The sequence below is a fragment of the Astatotilapia calliptera genome, chromosome 4, assembly GCF_964374335.1.
Source record: "Astatotilapia calliptera chromosome 4, fAstCal68.1, whole genome shotgun sequence".
Taxonomy (NCBI): domain Eukaryota; kingdom Metazoa; phylum Chordata; class Actinopteri; order Cichliformes; family Cichlidae; genus Astatotilapia; species Astatotilapia calliptera.
In genome coordinates, this window is record NC_137425.1 from 1,201,744 (window position 1) to 1,222,032 (window position 20,289).

General features: G+C 42.7%; 2 long non-coding RNA genes across 2 annotated transcripts; both read right to left on the reverse strand.

The window, feature by feature from the left end:
- Positions 1-213: 213 nt before the first annotated feature.
- LOC113019968 (uncharacterized) lies at positions 214-8,533 on the reverse strand. The gene is made up of 3 exons (XR_013908433.1): positions 8,385-8,533; positions 6,755-6,836; positions 214-1,232 (listed from the first exon to the last, which is right to left on the reverse strand). It is a non-coding gene; the product is annotated as an uncharacterized LOC113019968 (long non-coding RNA).
- A 7,158-nt stretch (positions 8,534-15,691) lies between these two features.
- On the reverse strand, positions 15,692-17,090 carry LOC113019969 (uncharacterized). Its single transcript, XR_003272126.2, has 2 exons — positions 15,981-17,090; positions 15,692-15,904 (listed from the first exon to the last, which is right to left on the reverse strand). It is a non-coding gene; the product is annotated as an uncharacterized LOC113019969 (long non-coding RNA).
- Positions 17,091-20,289: the final 3,199 nt, after the last annotated feature.

The following is a 20,289-nucleotide window of genomic DNA, read 5'->3' on the forward strand; positions in this document are numbered from 1 at the left end:
ATGCCCTCTGGTGGTTCAACAAAGCTGCTACACTGAACACATACACTGCTTTGAATTGTGAGACATCGAGCATTTTGTGTATCTACCTGAAGACACAGTTTTTTCTTTTATCTACAGACATTTAAACAAATATATTATTTGGTCGAATATTCAACCCAGTAATAATGAAATGCCATCATGATCACTTAATGAAGCACAGGAGTGGCTGAGGGGTAGTAACGTCAGATATCTTTATTGTTCATATTCAGTGATCTGCAGACAAACCATCACATAGTTTTTGTTGTATTGGGGACATTTTTTCTAATAGAACAAAAGTTTGAGTTTATTTCTGCATGAAACAATTGAATCATAGGAATAATTTAAAATACTCTTTCCCAAATTCCTGTTTGAACTCCTCTTCACTGTTTAGCAGTTAATGTCAGGCCCAAACTGTGGAACAGACTTCCACATTACAGAAGATCCAAATTTCCTTCATTGTTGATGATTGTTTTCTGTTTCACGATTACCCCAGACCTGCTTCTTCTCCCACACTATTGGTTTGAATAGAATCAAACTTACATACAATGCTCATCTAATAGGTCTTCACTCAAACTGTGCTCAGAGTTATATTTGTCACTTTTTGGACAATAAGTTGTGAATTCTGACGTATTGTGCTGAGTGAGCTTCTATATCACTGACCTCCTTGTTTTAATGTCGATGCATTTTAATTTCCACTTTGATGTTCTTTGTCTTGATAAACCACTAAAAACAAAAGATCGTCTGAAGAACAAAATAAAAACCCGTCACTCTGTTTTCTCCATTATTAGACTGTCTACTATCGGTTGCGCACTTCCACTGTCATAGTCGCTCGACTACAGTTTGAGATGGCGGAAGTAAGGGTAACATCATTATCTCTGTAAGTAAGAGTGGGACCCTCAGCTCTTCCTCTGACAAACCCTCGCTGTTCATTGTTTTTCATAATGTCAAACAGACAAGAATTACATTGTGTGTTGATGGGAAAGACTCCGATTCCATGCCAGATGTAGTACAGGTTATAATCGAAAGGAACAGAGAACATGCCAGCAATTTTCTTATCAGCTCGCTTTGTAGATTCATTGTAAAGATCGTAGGTGACGACTCCAACACATCCGCGCGCTGCGCCAGCAGTCTTAGAAAACACAGCGCTGCCATATTCAGAAGTGCGCAGTGTTGAAGGCATGGCAGTGTCATATTGTCCACTCTCCAAATGCACTCTGGACAGAGAAACAAAAGACATCTCAATGAATATGTCAATTTTGAAATGAAGGGCAGCGGTCATGAGACAGGCGTGTACCAGGGTTACTTTGGATTAACAGAAAATGTTTGGCTACGGTTGCCACAAAGACTGCACAGAGCAAACATTTAACAGTCACGCAGTATAAATACTTCCAACACGACACTTTCCATATCACATCCTGATATACAAAAAGATTTAACAAATTTCCCACAATGTTTATAAAAAAATAGTAGTGTTTGGCTTTTTGATATATTTGGATAAATAAACATTTGATCCTCCACCATTTGGTTTTAGAACTTATGAAGCGTCTTGGATGAGAGGCCTTCAGCCTGTGGTACAGGCCTTCAAGCTGGCTGTAGTTAAACCTTTACTCAAAAAGCATCTCTAGACCCAGCAGTCTTAGCTAATTATAGGCCAATCTCCAACCTTCCTTTATTAGATAGAACTTTATTAATCCCTCGGGTGGGTTCCTCTGGGAAATTCGATTTCCAAAAAAGCACAGCACCGACAGAAGTTACAGAGTTACAGAATATATATATATATATATATATATATATATATATATATATATATATATATATATATATATATATATATATATATATATATATATATACATATATATATATATCTGTATATATATATATTCTATATATATATATATATATATATATATATATATACATATATATATATATCTGTATATATATATTCTGTAACTCTGTAACTTCTGTCGGTGCTGTGCTTTTTTGGAATACACACACACACACACACACACACACACACACACACACACACACACATATATAAATACAGAGACAATATAAATAAAATATATGAAGGGGATAAGTAGAATAAATAGGAATAAAAAATAAAATACAAGTGAATTGCACATTTCAAGTATTGAGTCTATTGCACCGTTGACTATTTACAAAAGTATTGCACAGTGAGGTGCAGAGGCACTACAGCTTAGTTGTTCCCCCCTCCTTTGTCCTCCTGTTTCCCCTCCCTCTCCCCTCCAGGGAGGAGTTAAACAGTCTGATGGCGTGTGGGACAAAGGAGTTTTTAAGTCTGTTAGTTCTTGTCTTTGGGATAAGCAACCTGTCACTGAACAGACTCTTCTGGTTGTTAATGGCCGTGTGCAGAGGATGTCTGGCATTGTCCATAATGTCCATCAGTTTCTTTAATGTCCTTTTCTCTGCCACTGTCACTGTCACCTATATCAAACATCCTTGAAAGAGTAGTTGTCAAACAGCTAACAGATCATCTGCAGAGGTTTATTTGAAGAGTTTCAGTCAGGTTTCAGAGCTCATCACAGCACAGAAACAGCTTTAGTGAAGGTTACAAATGATCTTCTTATGGCCTCTGACAGTGGACTCATCTCTGTGCTTGTCCTGCTAGACCTCAGTGCAGCGTTCGATACTGTCGACCATAATATCCTATTAGAGCGATTAGAACATGCTGTAGGTATTACAGGTACTGCACTGCAGTGGTTTGTATCATATCTATCTAATAGACTCCAGTTTGTGCATGTAAATGGAGAGTCCTCTTCACACACTGAGGTTAATTATGGAGTTCCACAGGGTTCAGTGCTAGGACCAATTCTGTTTACATTATACATGCTTCCCTTAGGCAGCATCATTAGAAGACATAGCATACATTTACACTGCTATGCAGATGACACCCAGCTCTATCTGTCCATGAAGCCAGATAACACACACCAATTAGTTAAACTGCAGGAATGTCTTAAAGACATAAAGACCTGGATGGCCGCTAACTTTCTGCTTCTTAATTCAGATCAAACTGAGGTTATTGTACTCGGCCCTGAAAAGCTTAGAAATATGGTATCTAAGCAGATTCTTACTCTGGATGGCATTACCTTGGCCTCCAGTAACACTGTGAGGAACCTTGGAGTCATTTTTGACCAGGACATGTCCTTCAACGCACATATTAAACAAATATGTAAGACTGCGTTCTTCCATTTGTGCAACATCTCTAAAATTAGAAATATCCTGTCTCAGAGTGACGCTGAAAAACTAGTTCATGCATTTATTACTTCCAGGCTGGACGACTGTAATTCATTATTATCAGGATGTCCTAAAAACTCCCTGAAAAGCCTTCAGCTGATCCAAAATGCTGCAGCAAGAGTCCTGACAGGGACTAGAAAGAGAGAGCAGATTTCTCCTGTTTTGGCTTCCTGTTAAATCCAGAATTCAAAATCCTGCTGCTCACATACAAGGTCTTAAATAATCAGGCCCCATCTTATCTTAATGACCTTGTAGTACCATATCACCCTATTAGAGCACTTCGCTCTCGCTCTGCAGGCCTACTTGTTGTTCCTAGAGTATTTAAAAGTAGAATGGGAGGCAGAGCCTTCAGTTTTCAGGCCCCTCTTCTGTGGAACCAGCTTCCAGTTTGGATTCAGGAGACAGACACTATCTCTACTTTCAAGATTAGGCTTAAAACTTTCCTTTTTGCTAAAGCATATAGTTAGGGCTGGACCAGGTGACCCTGAATCCTCCCTTAGTTATGCTGCAATAGACGTAGGCTGCCAGGGATTCCCATGATGCACTGGGTGTTTCTTCTGTTGCAGGATCAACATTGCAAGTGGCCAATCAGAATGTTGTGACGTCATACTTTTGCGACTTCGGGAAAAAACGCCGTAAAACAAAAAACTGTACTTAAGCTGCGAGAAACCGCCTCTGTCCGCCAATCAATGGACCCTAACCCTTTAATAAATGGTAAGCAGAATTGATATTGTCCTTGCAACATTGGAATTTCATAAATGCACGAATGGCTTGGCGCGCAAAAGAATAACGCCACAAGAATGTGATTGGTCACTTGCAATGTTGAACCTGGAACAACATTTTCATGATGATGTGGGAACAACACCAACACGACGATATCAGATCATCCCTATGTGTTAACAGACCTCTCTGCACTGAATCATCCTTGTTATTAATCTCTGTCTCTCTTCCACAGCATGTCTTTATCCTGTCTCCCTTCTCTCACCCCAACCGGTCGCAGCAGATGGCCCCGCCCCTCCCTGAGCCTGGTTCGCCAAAGTGCTTACTTTTAGGGAGTTTGTTGATTGTTGGGTTTTTCTCTGTATCTATTATTATAGGATATACTGTACAAAATAAAGTGCCTTGAGGTAACTGTTGTTGTGATTTGGTCCTATATAAATGAAATTGAACTGAATTGAATTTGACACAAGGACTGTAGAACCTGGGAGCTGATCCACCAACTGCTCCAGACTGAAAGGTCTTTGAGCTCAAACAAGGAACAACTAACAACTTCTGAGCCTGGAGCTGTCATGGTCCTGGGACTTTGACCCAGTATTCTGAGTCATGAGTTTTGCCTTTGGACTTATGATTTACATTTAGAACAGAAAAATCCTTTAATTGTCCCACAAGGGGAAATTTGGTCATAACAGCAGCAAAACCCCCACAAATACACACAGAAACAAAATTTTTACATATTTACATCATGGACAGTAGTTACCAAATCAGAGTACTGTACAGTTATTAAAATTAGAGTACAGATAAGTGGCAAACCCAGGTTGTAGTGTGCAATCAGAGCAGGATACTGAAAGATGTTTAAATAGTTAAGAATATTTAGAATAACTGGAAAAGTGCAGATTGTGTGTTGTATCTGTGCATTAAAAAGTAGACATGTAACTTCCAATAAGTTAGTGTATATATAAGCTGAGAGAAGTAATGTGCAGTTATAACAGTAGAAGTTGTTATAACTGTGGTCTCAGATGCAGAGAAATTAAACGCTTGGATTTAGAATTTAATCCGTCTGTTGAGTCCTACATCTGTGTCCACGCCCTGTTCAGCACACACCCGGTCCCATGTTAGCAGCAGTACATTATGTACGTGTCTTTGTGTAGCTTGTCCATTTAGTGGTGTGTATGTTGGCACAGAGTTTTGAATCCAAGCACAGAGAAACTGTTGCACATGCAGCAGGGCAGGCTTTGTGAGCTTCCAGCAGATTCTCACTCTCGTGGGTAAATTTGCTCTGGAAGCTCAGTTCTGCTCACTAAACAAGTGCTAAGTGATTCCATCCAATCAGCAAATTCCTAGAAAATAACATTTTTCCTCAACCATTCCCAATTTGCATAAAATTCCAGTTTCAGGCAACATTTAAAAATGCAGATCCCTACACCAGCGCACTAGAGCGCGGCCAATTTGATCGCATTTTCAATGGTGCGACTAAAAAAAATCTTAGGTCGCACCGGTGCGACCAACTGTTCGAGTAACAAAAAAACAAAAAGTCTCCGTGTGGTCAACAACAGACACAAATGAGAGCAGATTCCACACAAAGATGTAAACACAGAGCGCAGACCCGACGCATCAGAATCATGATAATAAGAGTAAATGCCCAGGTGTCCCCTCTCCTCACTGCCTTTCAGCAGCTGTGCAGCAGCAAACAGGTCGTCAGAGGCCGATGTGATGATTAAGTTTAACATTGTCTACAATATTACCAGAATGCCAACGCACTTTAAGCACAAGCACACGATCGTTAGTTAATCATTTACAAATGAATATTGTCTGTATGGTCAGCAATTCCCCCCCAAAAGTGCACATGTGAAACTGCGGTGTGAAGCGGTGCAGTTGAAAAATCTGAGTGCTCCAAACTTTTGTGCCGGTGCGCCGAAGAAAAAAAATGTAGGTGCACCAGTGAAACAGTGGCAAACAGTTAGTCCCGAGCCCCGCCCTAAACACCACTCACAGTTTGTCATTCTCACTGCTCTTAATGCAGTTCTCACATCAGTCATAATTCATTGTGTGAAATATGTGCATCAACATATTTCTCAGTATGCTTCTCATCTGAACAGCACAGCTCTCTCACTTTCCTCAGCACTGTTTGCATTTCAATCAAATCACTTCAAACGTTATTCAGACGTGTATGAAAGAGCAAACATAGCAACACATGAACAGCAGTGAATTTGCCTTTAAAATAAACACGTTCTAAGAAGAGTTTTAGGTAAAACAAGCAGTAATTAGATTTTTATTTTTGTGTCACACTTTTCTACACGAGGCCAATATTTTTCCAAAGTCAGAAAAGTTTTGATAAAAGCCTCAAAAATGTAATGAAAGGATCTGAATTCAGTGATCAGAGATGAAGTGATTGACTGAGTTTTCATGACAAATAGGACAAAAGATTTGATTGCTGGAGTGTGTTTTGCACAGGTGAGTGTGTGTAATGAGAAACTGAGAGCTGCATGAAGACGTTTCTGCTGTGAAAGCTGCTCCAAGGCGAACGATGAACACCCCTAACATGCTTTATATTGGTCTTTGTTAGTCATTCACACTCTGTTCTACATTTTTTATGATGTTTTTACCTTTTAATTAATTTCATGTCGTTCATGTCTCTATTTTTAATCTGCTTAATAGTTCTGTTATTAACAGCATGTCAATGATCTGTGAAGCACTTTGAACTAACCAGCAGAAAAAATGAAATGTGAGTGATTGTGTTTGAGTAAGGAGTCACCTGGGGTTGCGCAGCGAGTAGTTCTTGCTGTAATTGCTAAAGACAACTTCACACTGTCGAGAGTCAGAAGCACCCATGACGTCTGCAAGCAGAAGAACAAAACGACTGAGCCTTCAGGGACTCAGCTGGATGGTGACAGATGTGAGGAGGTTTTTCTTTCACATCAACAATTGTGCACTGTGGACACATCCTGCCTTCAGATAATTGGTGCAGTAGCTGTAGCTGTGTCTCAGTTCAGGAGCTGCACTGTTTGAAGGACCCGGCTGTGAAGGCCGGAGTGAGCGGCTGTTTAATGTAGCCTAGAGCTCTGGTCTACAACACGAAGCACTGCTCAGGTTGCCGACACAGGTCAACGTTACATTCATTGTATTAGTAAATGAAATGTACTTATTTTAAAAAATGACAGCAGTGAAACTTAAATTTCAAACACTGAGCTTCAGTATTTACATTTCATATCATTTGATATCTTCTTTATCTCAAAGGCAAATATCTCTTACAGCTTATATACGGATGAATTGTCTATGAAAGAGACAAATGTTGTTCCTTTACTGTGTTGATGCCTCAACCTGAAAGCTTAAAATGCTGATCACAAGCCGTGATTAATTGTATAGCAAATATTCCTTTGCTGGGTGAGAAAAACACGTGTTATCATAACTGTTTGAAGTCATATATAAAAGACGTCAGAGCCTTAAACAGGCTGATCTTTGTTAAATGCATCTCACAGAACTTTAAACATCTTTATGAAATACGATCTAATGCTGTAGATCAACTTACCTTCAAAAGAATAAAGCATATATATAAATGTACAAGCATGTAAACATCTACAGCAGTAATCCAACATACTGTAATACTGTACAAAGTACTGTAGTACTGCACACAGTACTGTAATACTGTAATACTGTACAAAGTACTGTAGTACTGCACACAGTACTGTAATACTGTAATACTGCACAGAGTACTTTGTACAGTACTGTAATACTGTAATACTGCACACAGTACTTTGTACAGTATTACAGTACTGTGTGCAGTACTACAGTACTTTGTACAGTATTACAGTATTACAGTACTGTGTGCAGTACTACAGTACTTTGTACAGTATTACAGTATTACAGTACTGTGTGCAGTACTACAGTACTTTGTACAGTATTACAGTATTACAGTACTGTGTGCAGCTTGTGCTTCTTTGTCTCTTGATCTCAGAATAAGGAAAAAGTTGGAAACACTGAATCTTATTTGATCTGCATTCCAAACATAGTCTAGATTAAACAGCCCTGTGTTTTTGTGAGACATGTGTGGCATCCCATAATGATCACAGATCCATCCTGGACACCCCACTGAAAACTTTCCGGCTTCACCACTGATGAAACTTCGATCAGGTTGTGGTCACAGTTTCCGCCTCTGCTGCTTTTTACTGAATGTTTCTCCGTGTTTTTATGATTTCCACCCTTTGAAAGTCATGATTACAAAGTTCAGATTCTGTCTCGCATTCTGTTTCAACAGTCCAATCACAGTGAGGCTCACACAGTCTGAAACCCTACGTTAGAAAATGCAGTGAATCAGAGGAAGCTGTACGTACAAGACTAAATTAAGACTAGTTTTTTAAATATCAAACAATGAAAAATTGACTTACAATAACGTGATGAGTTCAGATAAAAGCAATAAGCAGTGTCCACATGGGTCGTCCTCCCGGTGTAGCTGTGTTACTAAACAGTCCTCTTTTTATACCCTGAAAGTGAAAGTACAGGGGGCTGAAAGGACGGATGCTACTGAACCATTTAGGATCCGTCTTTCACACTGAAAGAGCTGGGCGTCACTTTCAGAGAAACTGCCTCAAATAATTTCTCCTCTAGCATTTTCTGCTGTTTTAATTGTAACACATTTAGTTGGCAAATAGATACTGTAACAAACTGCAACAGAGGTGTGTGTGTGTGTGTGTGTGTGTGTGTGTGTGTGTGTGTGTGTGTGTGTAGTTTTAGTGTCAGGGTTACAGATGGGTTATGGCTAGGTTTAGGTTCAGGGTTAGGCATTCATTGTTGGTGGTTATGGTTAAGGAGAGGGGCTGGGGAAAGCGTTAGATGTCCCCACAAGATATAAAACCCAACAGAGTGTATTTGTGTACGTGAGAGAGAAGAAAGACGGAGCGTTTTGTTGGTGTCTTAAAGCTTTGTCAGTTACTCCAGTCGGGCTCACGTGTGTCCTCTCTCTAACAGATTGTGAACATTTGTTCTTCGGAGAGCAGTTTTCTCCATGCAGCCTTTGTTTCCTGTGCTGTTTTTAACCACAGGGTGCGGTGACAATCATTATCTTCTTTAAGCAGTATTATAGCATCAAGCAGCCACATGTTTGTGGTGTGTGGCGAGTTTGCCTGTGCATGCTAAGCGTGTGGATGAGTACAGGATCGTGTGAATAACAAAGCGAAAGACCAGACACTGGGATAGATCTCAGGTTTGTGGCAGTGGATTCTTTTAGACTGATCTAACAGGAAGGAAGATTTTTTTGAATCAACAAAGTCAGGTCTGCACGCACAGTGTGGGCGTACCTGCACAGCAGTGTGTGGATCTTCTTTGTATGGATCCGCTCTTAATTTTAGTCTTTGAGTTGGTGTCGGTGATCCACTGTACATGTAACCGATGTGTTCCTGTGTTGTCTCTGACAGTGAAAGGTAAACAGAAAGACCTGCTATGACCAAATATGAACGGTTAGGACGAGAGTTTGCTCAACACACTACAACCTCCAAGCTAGCAAGACTGTTCATGCTAGCATGATCAGCGCCTATACACATACACAGCACACACGTACCACATACTCAGCATTTAGCAAAGAGAGGCGCAATGATGACAATAGTGAACTAAAACACATGATCAGAAACATCAGGGTGGATAAAGATATCATTAGGACAAGAAATGACACCGACCTCTCCCACAGGGGAATTGTAGGAAAGGGGAGAGGCCAAAGGGGTACCCCAAATTTACAGGGTTGCACCAAAGAAGAAGAAAAGGATGAGGAGGGGCTCTAACTGATGATGAAGATAGCTACAGACTTGGAGGTCCTAACGGTAAGGTTTACCAGGGACAGTTTGGGGTTTAAAACATATTTTGTGTAAATATAACAATATGTAATTTATGACCTGGTTACATTTGTTAAGGTGTGATGTGTCAAGTCCCGTTGCCTGGTTAAAAGTATCTGCAGAAAGCAGTAAACGTTTATTTATCCACTGCTGGAGGGTGAAGGTCAGTGATGAACTGTGTTGTCATCTGATCATCTGATTAGATGCAGCTTGCTGACCAAGCTGGATTGTGTTAAACTTACTATTTCATACTTTTGTCTAAAAAACATCACGTCAGCTCACCCGACGGTGTGTTTGTGTACATGACACTTTAATACGCAGCGTGGAAAACCACTGTTCATGTCACAGTGAACACGGTGAGACAAAAAGCTAACACATCAAAGTATTTCAGCTTATTCAGAGTCTTTGTGGGAAAATAAATCCAACTAATAATTATCGTCGTGTTGAGTCATGCAGACTAATCTCCCTGCAGGAATAGTTCAGGTTTAACGGTGATGTAGGAACCACACCTGCTATCAGAAAGGTCAGAGGTCAAATTAGACTAAAAGTGACTAATAGTTTAGAGGTATACAGAATAATCCATGTGAGGCAAAAGCTCCAGACTGCTCTGTTTCCAGCAGATTTCCTTCTTTCAGTGACGGCACGCCCACACAACAGGACGACACTCGTCTCAGTAACACGTGTGTTCGTCTCAGTAACACGCGTGTTCGTCTCAGTAACAGGCGTGTTCGTCTCAGTAACACGCGTGTTCGTCTCAGTAACACGCGTGTTCGTCTCCAACACTGTCGGCGTAGTACAGGCACTAATGTTCTCTAGCACACAAGTAAGCAATGATTCACGGAGTTTAGAAACAGGCAACAACAGATCAGATATCATTTTACTCTTTGGTGTTTCACTCACATTTAAACATATTTATACAGCAGCAGTACAGTAACAACTATACAGCATTAGAAGATCCTCCTGTCAGCATTAGACAGAAGAAAGACAGTTTCATCTAAACTTCGATTCCTGGACGAATCTTTTGGCAGATCTGACCCTGTATTGTTTTTTGGGTTTTTTTAGACGATATTAGCTAACACAAGTGAAATTCAACCATCACCAAGTCAGTCAGTAGCAGGAAACTGCTCACTGAACATCAGCAGATTAATAACACACAAAGATCTGGTAAAAGAAAGCTCTTCCTTTCTATGATGGTTAAATTATTAAAATGTTTTCACCATTAACACAGTCCAGTATGAGGTCTACTCAGCACAGTCTCACCAGTGTTGTCGGCTTACAGAGGAGAGGCAGAGCGGTGCACATCCATCAATCCAGCAGAAGTAGACCCAGAGTGGAAAAATATGACACTGAGTGTTGAGCTTTTATAACCTTTATAGACAGAATAGCATAGGTGGTGGAAGGACTGCACTTTGGTGGCCTCAGGATTTCATCTTTACTTTTTGCAGATGAGCAGTGGCTGTAGCTCAGGAGCACTTTATAGCACAGGCAGAGTAAGCGCTGCATAAGAACCATTGCAGCTACCATTTACCATGGTGTGGTTCTGTTTATCTGTTTATGCTTTATCAGGTGGTGGCCTCCAACTCTGATGTGGTTTTGTGACCAAAGGAATGAGGAGTTCTTCCTTAGAGGCAGGCTGAGGAGGTCAGCCATCTGAGAGGCACTTGTAGTGGAGCTGCTGCTCCTGTTGGGATGGTTGATTAGGAGAGCTCTTGGACTATGAATGAACTGGAAGAGGTGGCTGGGCTGAGGGAAGTCTGGGCGTCTCTGCTCTGACCGCTGCAGCTGTGACGCAAACCCAGATAGATATAGAAAATCGATATTCAGAATATTCCTATTTTTCATTTTAACTGATTTAGGTTTCAGAAAAAAATACATAAAATCAAATTATTTAATTTATAAAAATATGTGTATGTGAGCTGGTGCAGCAGTTTTGAGATCCCTCCCCAGACGCCTTAACGCCCACTCACATCCTGGGCCATCTGACCTCAGGAATTCGCATGATAAGGTGGGGCCAGGTTTCACAATGAACACACCCGAAACTCTGGCTGATTGTGACCCACACCCAGTTTCACACCTTGGCTCATGTGATTAGAGGATCATCAGGGGTCCTTTGTCGCTCTGTGGGGGGAAACTCCCACTAGGTTTATATCTGGGACTCTCCACCATTTGACCTTAGAACTGAAGAAGCTTCTCGGATGAGAGGTGAAACGTCTTCAAGCAACTTAAAGAAGTCCAGACGCTTTTCTTTGCAAGCTCCTTTGACTGCAGCATTTGTACTTTTAAAGTCTGTTTAATGACTTGATGAATACATTTTTGGATACATTACTGTAAATGATGAAATATGTTCCACAGTTTGAATCAGGTTTGAGAGCGAGAGATTGATGAGTTTGAAGCCATTATGACTGGGAAAATTCTGACATGCAAATATTTTTTCTGCGAGTGAGCTGAGAATCGTCCCGTATGGACAGAGTGGACAGGGTAAAAGTACTTTAGGAGGCATCAACATGGGCAGCAGAGAAATATTCACTTCTGATAAGGACTTAAAGAAGTGCCATAAGGAAGGAAAGATCATTGACTGTCAAAAATATGATGTTGTTGACACTCCAGGTCTGTTTAAAGTAGACGCCTCTGTCTCCAGAGCAATGTCAGTAGTCTCTTGGAAAGAGTTCTGGTCCACGAAAAGCGGGACAGTGTCAGTACGGTCAAAGTCAATCTCGGCAGGGGTGTGGCTAGAGACAATAGTGTTCGTATCAACATTATCAAGTCACTACAGTCTGGGTCTGGAAGAGCAGGAGGCAAGCTGCTGTCCAGGAGACTGAGATCCAAAGCTGCTGCAGCCTTCAGCTTTTGTTACGGAAACTTTAAATAAAACTGCAACCACCAGCTGAGTGTCTTTGAAGTGAGGTTTATGAAAGAAAAAGGAAAAAGAAAAACACTGCAGTGGAGAAAAAGTTTAAATTAAGCACCAAACAGTTTTCTGAGGAAGGACACCGCCCTGAACTATTTTATACCTTCCCAAAAGTCTCAAAGAAAGAACATCCACAGCATATCATATATCTCTACACCTTCAGTCCAGCTCATCTTTGCCCCTCTCCCAGAAAAGTTGTGACTGCCCGTCACCTCCCTAAGATTAGGGTGTCTGGAGATCTTTAAATCTGTAGAATGGTTGCAGGTTTGCAACATGAAAAACTTTCTCTCCAGTGTCCATTGTGGTGAGACAGTAATTCACCTCAGACCTCCTCTTGGGGATAAGGTAGGGACCAGTGTAAAAAGGGGCCAACTTTGCAGAAAAGTAGGACGATGAATCAGATTTTGGGTGTGACTTTACTCTGACTAGGTCTCCAACATCGTAAGAGACCGCGCGACGTCTCAGATCATAGTAGTGCTTTCGCCGTTTATGACTCTCTGCGAGCACCAAGCGAGCATGTTCATGAGCATCCTGAAGTGAAGCTCTCAGGTTATCTGAGTAAGACGTTTCGTGGACATTCAGTCTTTAACAGGAGGGCTGAGTGGATGGAGACCACATTTTGTTTTTGGTTGAGGAAATAGAGATCATCTTGTACAACGTACTTCTCCAGATCCCGACTATCCTCCACAGTTTGTTTTTGACTTTTGAGCTGATTGAGCAATGAGCCCGTGACTGGGTCCTCAAGCTGCAACTGACGAACATGCGGGCGGTCAGAAACAATTGCAGAAGGTAGAGCACGAAGGTCCATGCTCCCAATCACGGCATAGGGAGGGAGAAGATCGGTAGGGACTTCCACACCTGGGAGGGGATTACATGAAAGGGCATCAGGCACCTTATTACGTTCTCAAGGTTTGTGGATAATGCTGAACTCAAGGTTTTGAAGGAGAAGACACCACCAAGCAAGCCTGCCACAGGGGTTTGGTTGAGACATCAACCACTTTCAGTTGCTGTGGTCAGTGTAAATAGTTACGTGCAAGCCTTCGACATAGGGTCCAAGGCCCAGATGACAGCCAGACACTCCTTCTCTGGAGTCGAGTAGGGTTTTACTGATTTGTGCAAGGCATGGCTAGCCACAGCAACATCTTTGCCATCCTAATACTTCTGCATTAATGCTGCTCCAAGACCAGCATCACATGCATCAGTGTGAATGAAGAATGGACGGGAACCTGAGGACTGGTGCTGAGGCTATAGAATGTTTCAGAAAGTCTACAGCTGCTCGGCACTCTGGAATGACACTCTTCGTCCTTTTTAGTGAGGACATGACGGGCATAGCCATGTACAAAGCGGCGACAGTAGCCAGTTAGGGCAAGGAACTGTCGCACCTGCTTTGTTGTGGCACTTTGAACTCACAGCTCTCACCTTGTCAGGGTCAGAATGGATCCCCTCTGGCATAACCCAATAACCAAGGAAGGTGAGTTCTGTAAGGCAGAATTGGCATTTGCTTGGTTATAAAGAGAGGCCAGCGGACTAAAGCCTACCAAGGACCTCTTTTAGGTCAAGCAGGTGTTGCTCAAAAGTCGTGGTGTGACAACAATGTCATCCAGATACACCGCGCAGGACTTATAAACCAGGCCAGCTAGAACATTGTTTATAAGCTGCTGAAAAGTCACAGGGGTGTTACACAGGCCAAAAGGAAGGACTCTGAAACGAAACAGGCCACAGTGCATGATAAAAGTAGTCTTTGGTTTAGCTTCTTCAGCAATGGGGACCTGCTCAAAACCTTGAGCGAGGTCTAGTGTTGTGAGAAACTTCCCTCTTGACAAAAAGTCCAGTGTTTCATTCACTTGCGGGAGTGGGTAAAAATCTTTCGCGGTCAGCTAATTTAGACCATGGAAGTCAACACAGAACCGTGGTTCGCGGGGGGGTTTGTTCACAGTGACCATGGGAGCAGCCCATTTTCACAGATCATCCATAATTACAGTTCTCATTGGGACACGTATTGTTAGTGAAGTGTGAGTCATAAAGTCCATCCCAAGAACCAAGGGGGATGTCAGGTCCTGCACTATCACAAACCGTTGATAGACTTGCTTGCCCATAAATCCAATGATTAACCAGGTTATTCCTAATGGATTGCAGTTAGTGCCATTGGCCAGTCTTATGGGTGGAGAATCCCACAGATTCTTTAATGACTTTTTTTTTTCAGGCAACAGGTCTGCATTTACTGCTGGAAGAGACTAACCTGTATCTAGTGTGGCATCCAGAGCTGCTCCATTAACGTTCACATAAACTCTGGGAGGGGCGTTCCACGGTGATTGTGAAGCTCCAGAAACGTTTCGTCATCATCCAGGTGACGTCTTCAGTCTCAGCGGACTGCAGCTTTCAATCTTATAAACAGTACATTTGCATAATGACTGAAACCAGCCCAGTGAAGGGACAATGGGCTGGGAGGTCAGTTCCTTAATCTTAATTATGCAAATTCTCGAGGCCTGGAGTTCGAGACCCCTGATCTAAGTGCTCTGTTGGGATTATATAAGTGGAGGAGTTCAGAGAGATAGCTGGGCGCTAAATTATTTAGAATTTTAAAAGTGAACAAAAGAATTTTAAAATCTATGCGATATTTAACAGGGAGCCAATGTAGTTTGGCTAAAATTGGAGTGATGCGTTCATAGATTCTCGTACCTGTTAAAAGACGCGCAGCTGCATTTTGAATTAACTGAAGCCGGTAAAGAGAAGAGTGTTGGAGGCCGGAGTAGAGGCAGTTACAGTCATCCAATCTGGATGTGATAAATGCGTGGATAAGCTTTTCAAGGTCCTTTAAAGGAGGGAACGGCTTTGCTTTGGAAATCTGACGCAACTGGCAAAAGCTGTTTTTTTACCACAGTGGAGACCTGTTTCTCAAGTTTTAAAGAGCCATCCAGGAACTGTCACGGGAGTGGAACGGACTCAGGCGCAGACTGAGGTAGCACAGTTCAACGACACTTTATTAATCACACTGGTGCACTATATACACGTGAAGGGGGGGGGAAACACCAGGGTCCCGGGGATCACTTGGCTGGGGAGACACACTTCTTCGCACTCGCTCTGCTCCTCGTCCAAACAGTCTCCACACAAGCAGCTCAGCTCACTCTCCTACTCACGGGGTCCAGGGGTCACAAAAGGGCTGATCCAGGTAAACCTGTTTACACAGACGAGGGTAAGTCGAAGGCAAACACGGGAACAGTAGAATCGCAAGGAAGCCAGGCAATACTAACGAGAGTTACTCAATATTCCAGCGACGAACAGCTCAGAGCCCCAGCCTTAAGAGCCAGAGAACTGCAATCCGCTCGAGATCAGCTGCAGGTGCGTGGGCCAAGGGCAGGAGCCCAATCAGAGCTCCGCCCAGGCAGACAGGTAGGAGAGACAGAGTGAGAGAAAAACAACAAACACTTGTGGCCACACTGGGCTGGCCGGGGAGGCACAGGGACCATGACAGGAACACTCACAGGTTCCTTACAGTGAGCGAGAGATGGCTAGCGAGAGGGCCAAGGGCATCAGCTAACTGGTCTAGCAGAGTGTGACTACCAAAGACTATGATTTTGGTCTTATTCTCGTTCAGTGTAAGAAAATTATGTGATAACCAAAATTTAACTTCATGCAAACAGTTGAACAGAGGTTGCAAAGAAGCAGACACATTGGATTTCAAAGGTGAATAAATCTGGATATCATCAGCATAACAGTGAAAGGAGATGTTGTATTTACTAAAAATTAATCCCAACGTCAACATGTACAAAGAGAAGAGAGCAGGGCCGAGCACGGACCCTTGAGGCACACCACAGTAAATAGGGGCAGAAGCTGAGGAGTGTTGCCCCATAGCAACAGAGAACGACCTCTCTGAGAGGTAGGATTTAAACCAAGTTAAACCGTACCTTTGAGACCAACAACATGTTCCTGTCTTGACAGAAGAATGTTGTGGTTAACCAAAGCAGCAGTCAAGTCAAGTAAAACTAAAACCACGGAGTATCCAGAGTCAACAGTTAAAAGAAGATCATTAAAAACTCTAAGTAAGGCTGTCTCTGTGCTGGGGCGAGGTTTCAAACCAGACTGAAACTTGTCATTAATACCATTTGCATCTAAAAAGGCCTGAAGTTGTTTTAGAACTACCGTTTCCAATATTTTGGAAATAAAAGGGAGTTTGGAGATCGGCCTGTAGTTAGTGAGAGCATTAGGGTCAAGATTTTTCTTTTTCATAATAGGTTGCACAACAGCATGCTTAAAGACAGACGGTACACAACCTGATGACAATGATGCATTCAGCAGAGATAAGATACAAGGACCAATAACATGTAAAGCTTCCTTAAAGAAACGAGAAGGAAGAATATTATGCGGGGAACCAGAGATTTTGAGATGATCAATTATGTCTTTTAAAGCAGAATAAGACACTGGCTCAAACTGTTGGAAGACAGTCAAGCATTCAGAGGCTGGAACTGGGTCTAAAACTGATGATGAATGAGATGGATGAGAAGCCCTTAGAGCTGAGATTTTATCAGAGAAATACTTTAAGTATTTATCACAAAGAGCAGGGGAGGCATCCCTATAAGTGATAGTGCAAGGGTTTACCACAGAGTTAAAAGTATTGAAAAGGGCTCGGGGGTTGTGGCTATTAGTCATGATAATGCTGGACAAAAAGGCAGATTTGGCAGCTTTAACAGACTTTTGATACTTTTGATATAATTACGGAGGATGTCCAGAGAGACGTGGAGTTTGTCTTTCCTCCATTTTCATATCTCATCACTCTCCACTTTCTGTTCATCTGAGAAAAAGACACAATTTGCTATTGCATTGATCGATTATTTATTATCCACACTTAACAACTCTTGCACCTGATCCATAATAAAGCAATGATAGAAAAAATGTTATAGAACCAAAGCATTGTGTTTATTTATTTTTTTCACTAGCTGGGCCCACGTCCTCATTTTAGGTTTGACAGCGTTTTAGTAGGTAAAGGTGATGCTTGGACATGAGTTGAGCTGTGGTTTGGGGAAGGCCTCGAAGGGGACTGGCGACGGCTCCCATGCCTGGCAGATCCCCAAAGAAGGCGTCCCCTAGAAGGTCGAAGATCTCAGCAGTAACAATTTGATTTTCAATTCAACGTATTTATACGGCACCAAATCACAGTGACAGACGCCTAAAGACCCTGCAATGATGTCTGGCAGAACCAGGCTCACGGAGTGGCGGGGCCATCTGCTGTTTTTGGGGTGAGAGAGAGAGAACAGGACAAAGATAAGTGCAGGGAGAGCGAACGCCGAGTGACATCCCCACCGAAAGGAGAGGGAAATAACTGGTGGCAGGCCAGCGAAGATGAACAGCCCTCAGTAAAGTAGTCGAGGATTTCATGAAGTGGAGTGGATGAGCTCGGACAATTAGGAAGGAATGTTTGGAGAAGAGATCAAATGAAGGGTTGATTAATTGAAACACTGACTGGAGGAAAATTGCCTTCTGTAATGATCAGCCCCCAAATTGTCAGAGAGCAGAGTGCGAGTCCACCAAACTTCATGGGAGATGATAAGATGTTTAGACGTAGTCAGAACTGTGAGTTGGCTTAGAGAGCGGTCTTGAATGACGGTGTCGAGGGTGGATGCTAGATGATGCTAGTGAAAGCACATGAAAAGTGAAGGGACGCCATGAAGAATTAGGCGCATTGTGCGGTTTGGATGTCTTAAAAGGGGCGATAGAGGACAGAATCTGGTATCCCCGAACCATGAAAGTTCGATGGTGCTTTGCAAAGACAGGAAAGATGGCAGAGAAACTGGCATCTCGGTGCCGGCAGGGTTTGTTGCTACATCTTGTGGAAGACTGGACAAAACGGAGAAACTGGTTAGAGGAATGGGATCCCAGTGCCGAAAGCTTGCTGCTGCCATTGCAAATGATGGAAATAGGGAGCCTAGCATCCCATTCACACACACACTGACACAGATACACACTCACTCCCCTTCCCCACTCCAAACTCCTCCGATACTTGCCTCCCATCCGGCGCAGACGGTGGGTCAGCTGGAATGTGCAGTGATGCAGCGACCCTGATGCCGCTTACTCGGCTCACTCCCTGTTGCTTGTCATGTGTTTTCATGGTGTTATGGTGTGAAGATTCATGCACTTTTGTGCTGTGATGTTTTTGTTTTCTGAGCAGAGTTTCTTTGTTCCTCCTCGACTGTCCATTGTTGTTATACATTTCATTGTTTTCTTTACATTACCTGTTGTGACCTGCCTCCCCAATGTGATGTATGTACGTTTAGAAAAGGTCCAATTTTGCTGCAGGCAACTGCAAGGGACAAATAAAGGCTTAAATCAATCAACTATAGTCTATGTGCACTTTCCCCTCCTGAGTCACCTGATGGTTTGCCAGAATCTCTTCGAGGCAGTCCAAAAGTCTTTTTCCATGGCCTCTCTGAACTCCTCCCACACATGAGTTTTTGCTTTAGCCACTGCCCGAGCCTTGTTCAGCCTGTTGGTTCCTGGTTGGCTTCCTCTGAAGTTATCAAGGCTAATCAAGCCCGATAGGACTCCTTCTTCAGGCTGGTGGTTCCCTTTCACCTCTGATGTCCACCATCAGGTTCGGGGCTTACCACCTTGACAGACACCAACCACCTGGAAGTGCTGAACAGGGTCCATTCAGACTAGTGCGCCCTTGCAATGCTGTCAAAGATCTGCTGCAGGTGGGTGTTGAAGATCAGTAACTCTACCCCAGATAGAGCAAACTATTTCCTGGATCTTCTGCTCATAGGGGTTTTTGAGTCGCTCTTCATCTGGTCCCTCACCCAGGACCAATTGGCCATGGGAGACGCTACCAGGGGACAAAAAGCCCCACAAGACACACAAACCCCTCCACCTTGATAAGGTAATGAATCCCGGATAGCAATGGCATATAGAAAGTATTATTTTTATGTCATAGCTGATCAGAGGTAATATAGGCATTGATAAATAACAATTAGCATCCTGAAAGCCTCTGTGATCCAGGCACTTTAAGTATTTTAAAAACCTTTTCCAAACTTAAATAAGTTAAAATTTAAAGTAAAGTAAAAGTAAAAGGAGACTTTTCATCAATCTATCCCACATGAGATGAACCAGATCAGAAACAGATTCAACATCATGGCATCAGCACTGCTTTCTGCTCCTCTGCATCACAGCCATGAACCTGCTGCAGGTGATTCACACGGTGATGGATCCATCACACTGATGCTCACAGCTGGGTCTGGAGAGCACCGAGCTGAACTTAACCAGATGTTGTCTTCAGTCTGTGAGTCTTGGAGTGTAAAGCTGATGGGGATCAGCTCTCATCGTAGCTGCAGACACTTCAGGTCACTTCACCCTTTAACCTCAGCCTGTGGCTGTATCCCAATTCAGGGTCTGCAGCCTTAAAGGCCGCATTTTAAGGCCGATTACGTCACAGCGGCGCGCCGAAGGCTGTCCCAATTCAAAGGCTGCTCGAAATGCGGCCCTGAAATGCGTCCTTCATTTCCCTGAATTTTAAGGACGTGGCAGTGTAGACTTCGTGGCCCAACATATCCCAGAATGCATAGCGCGGCG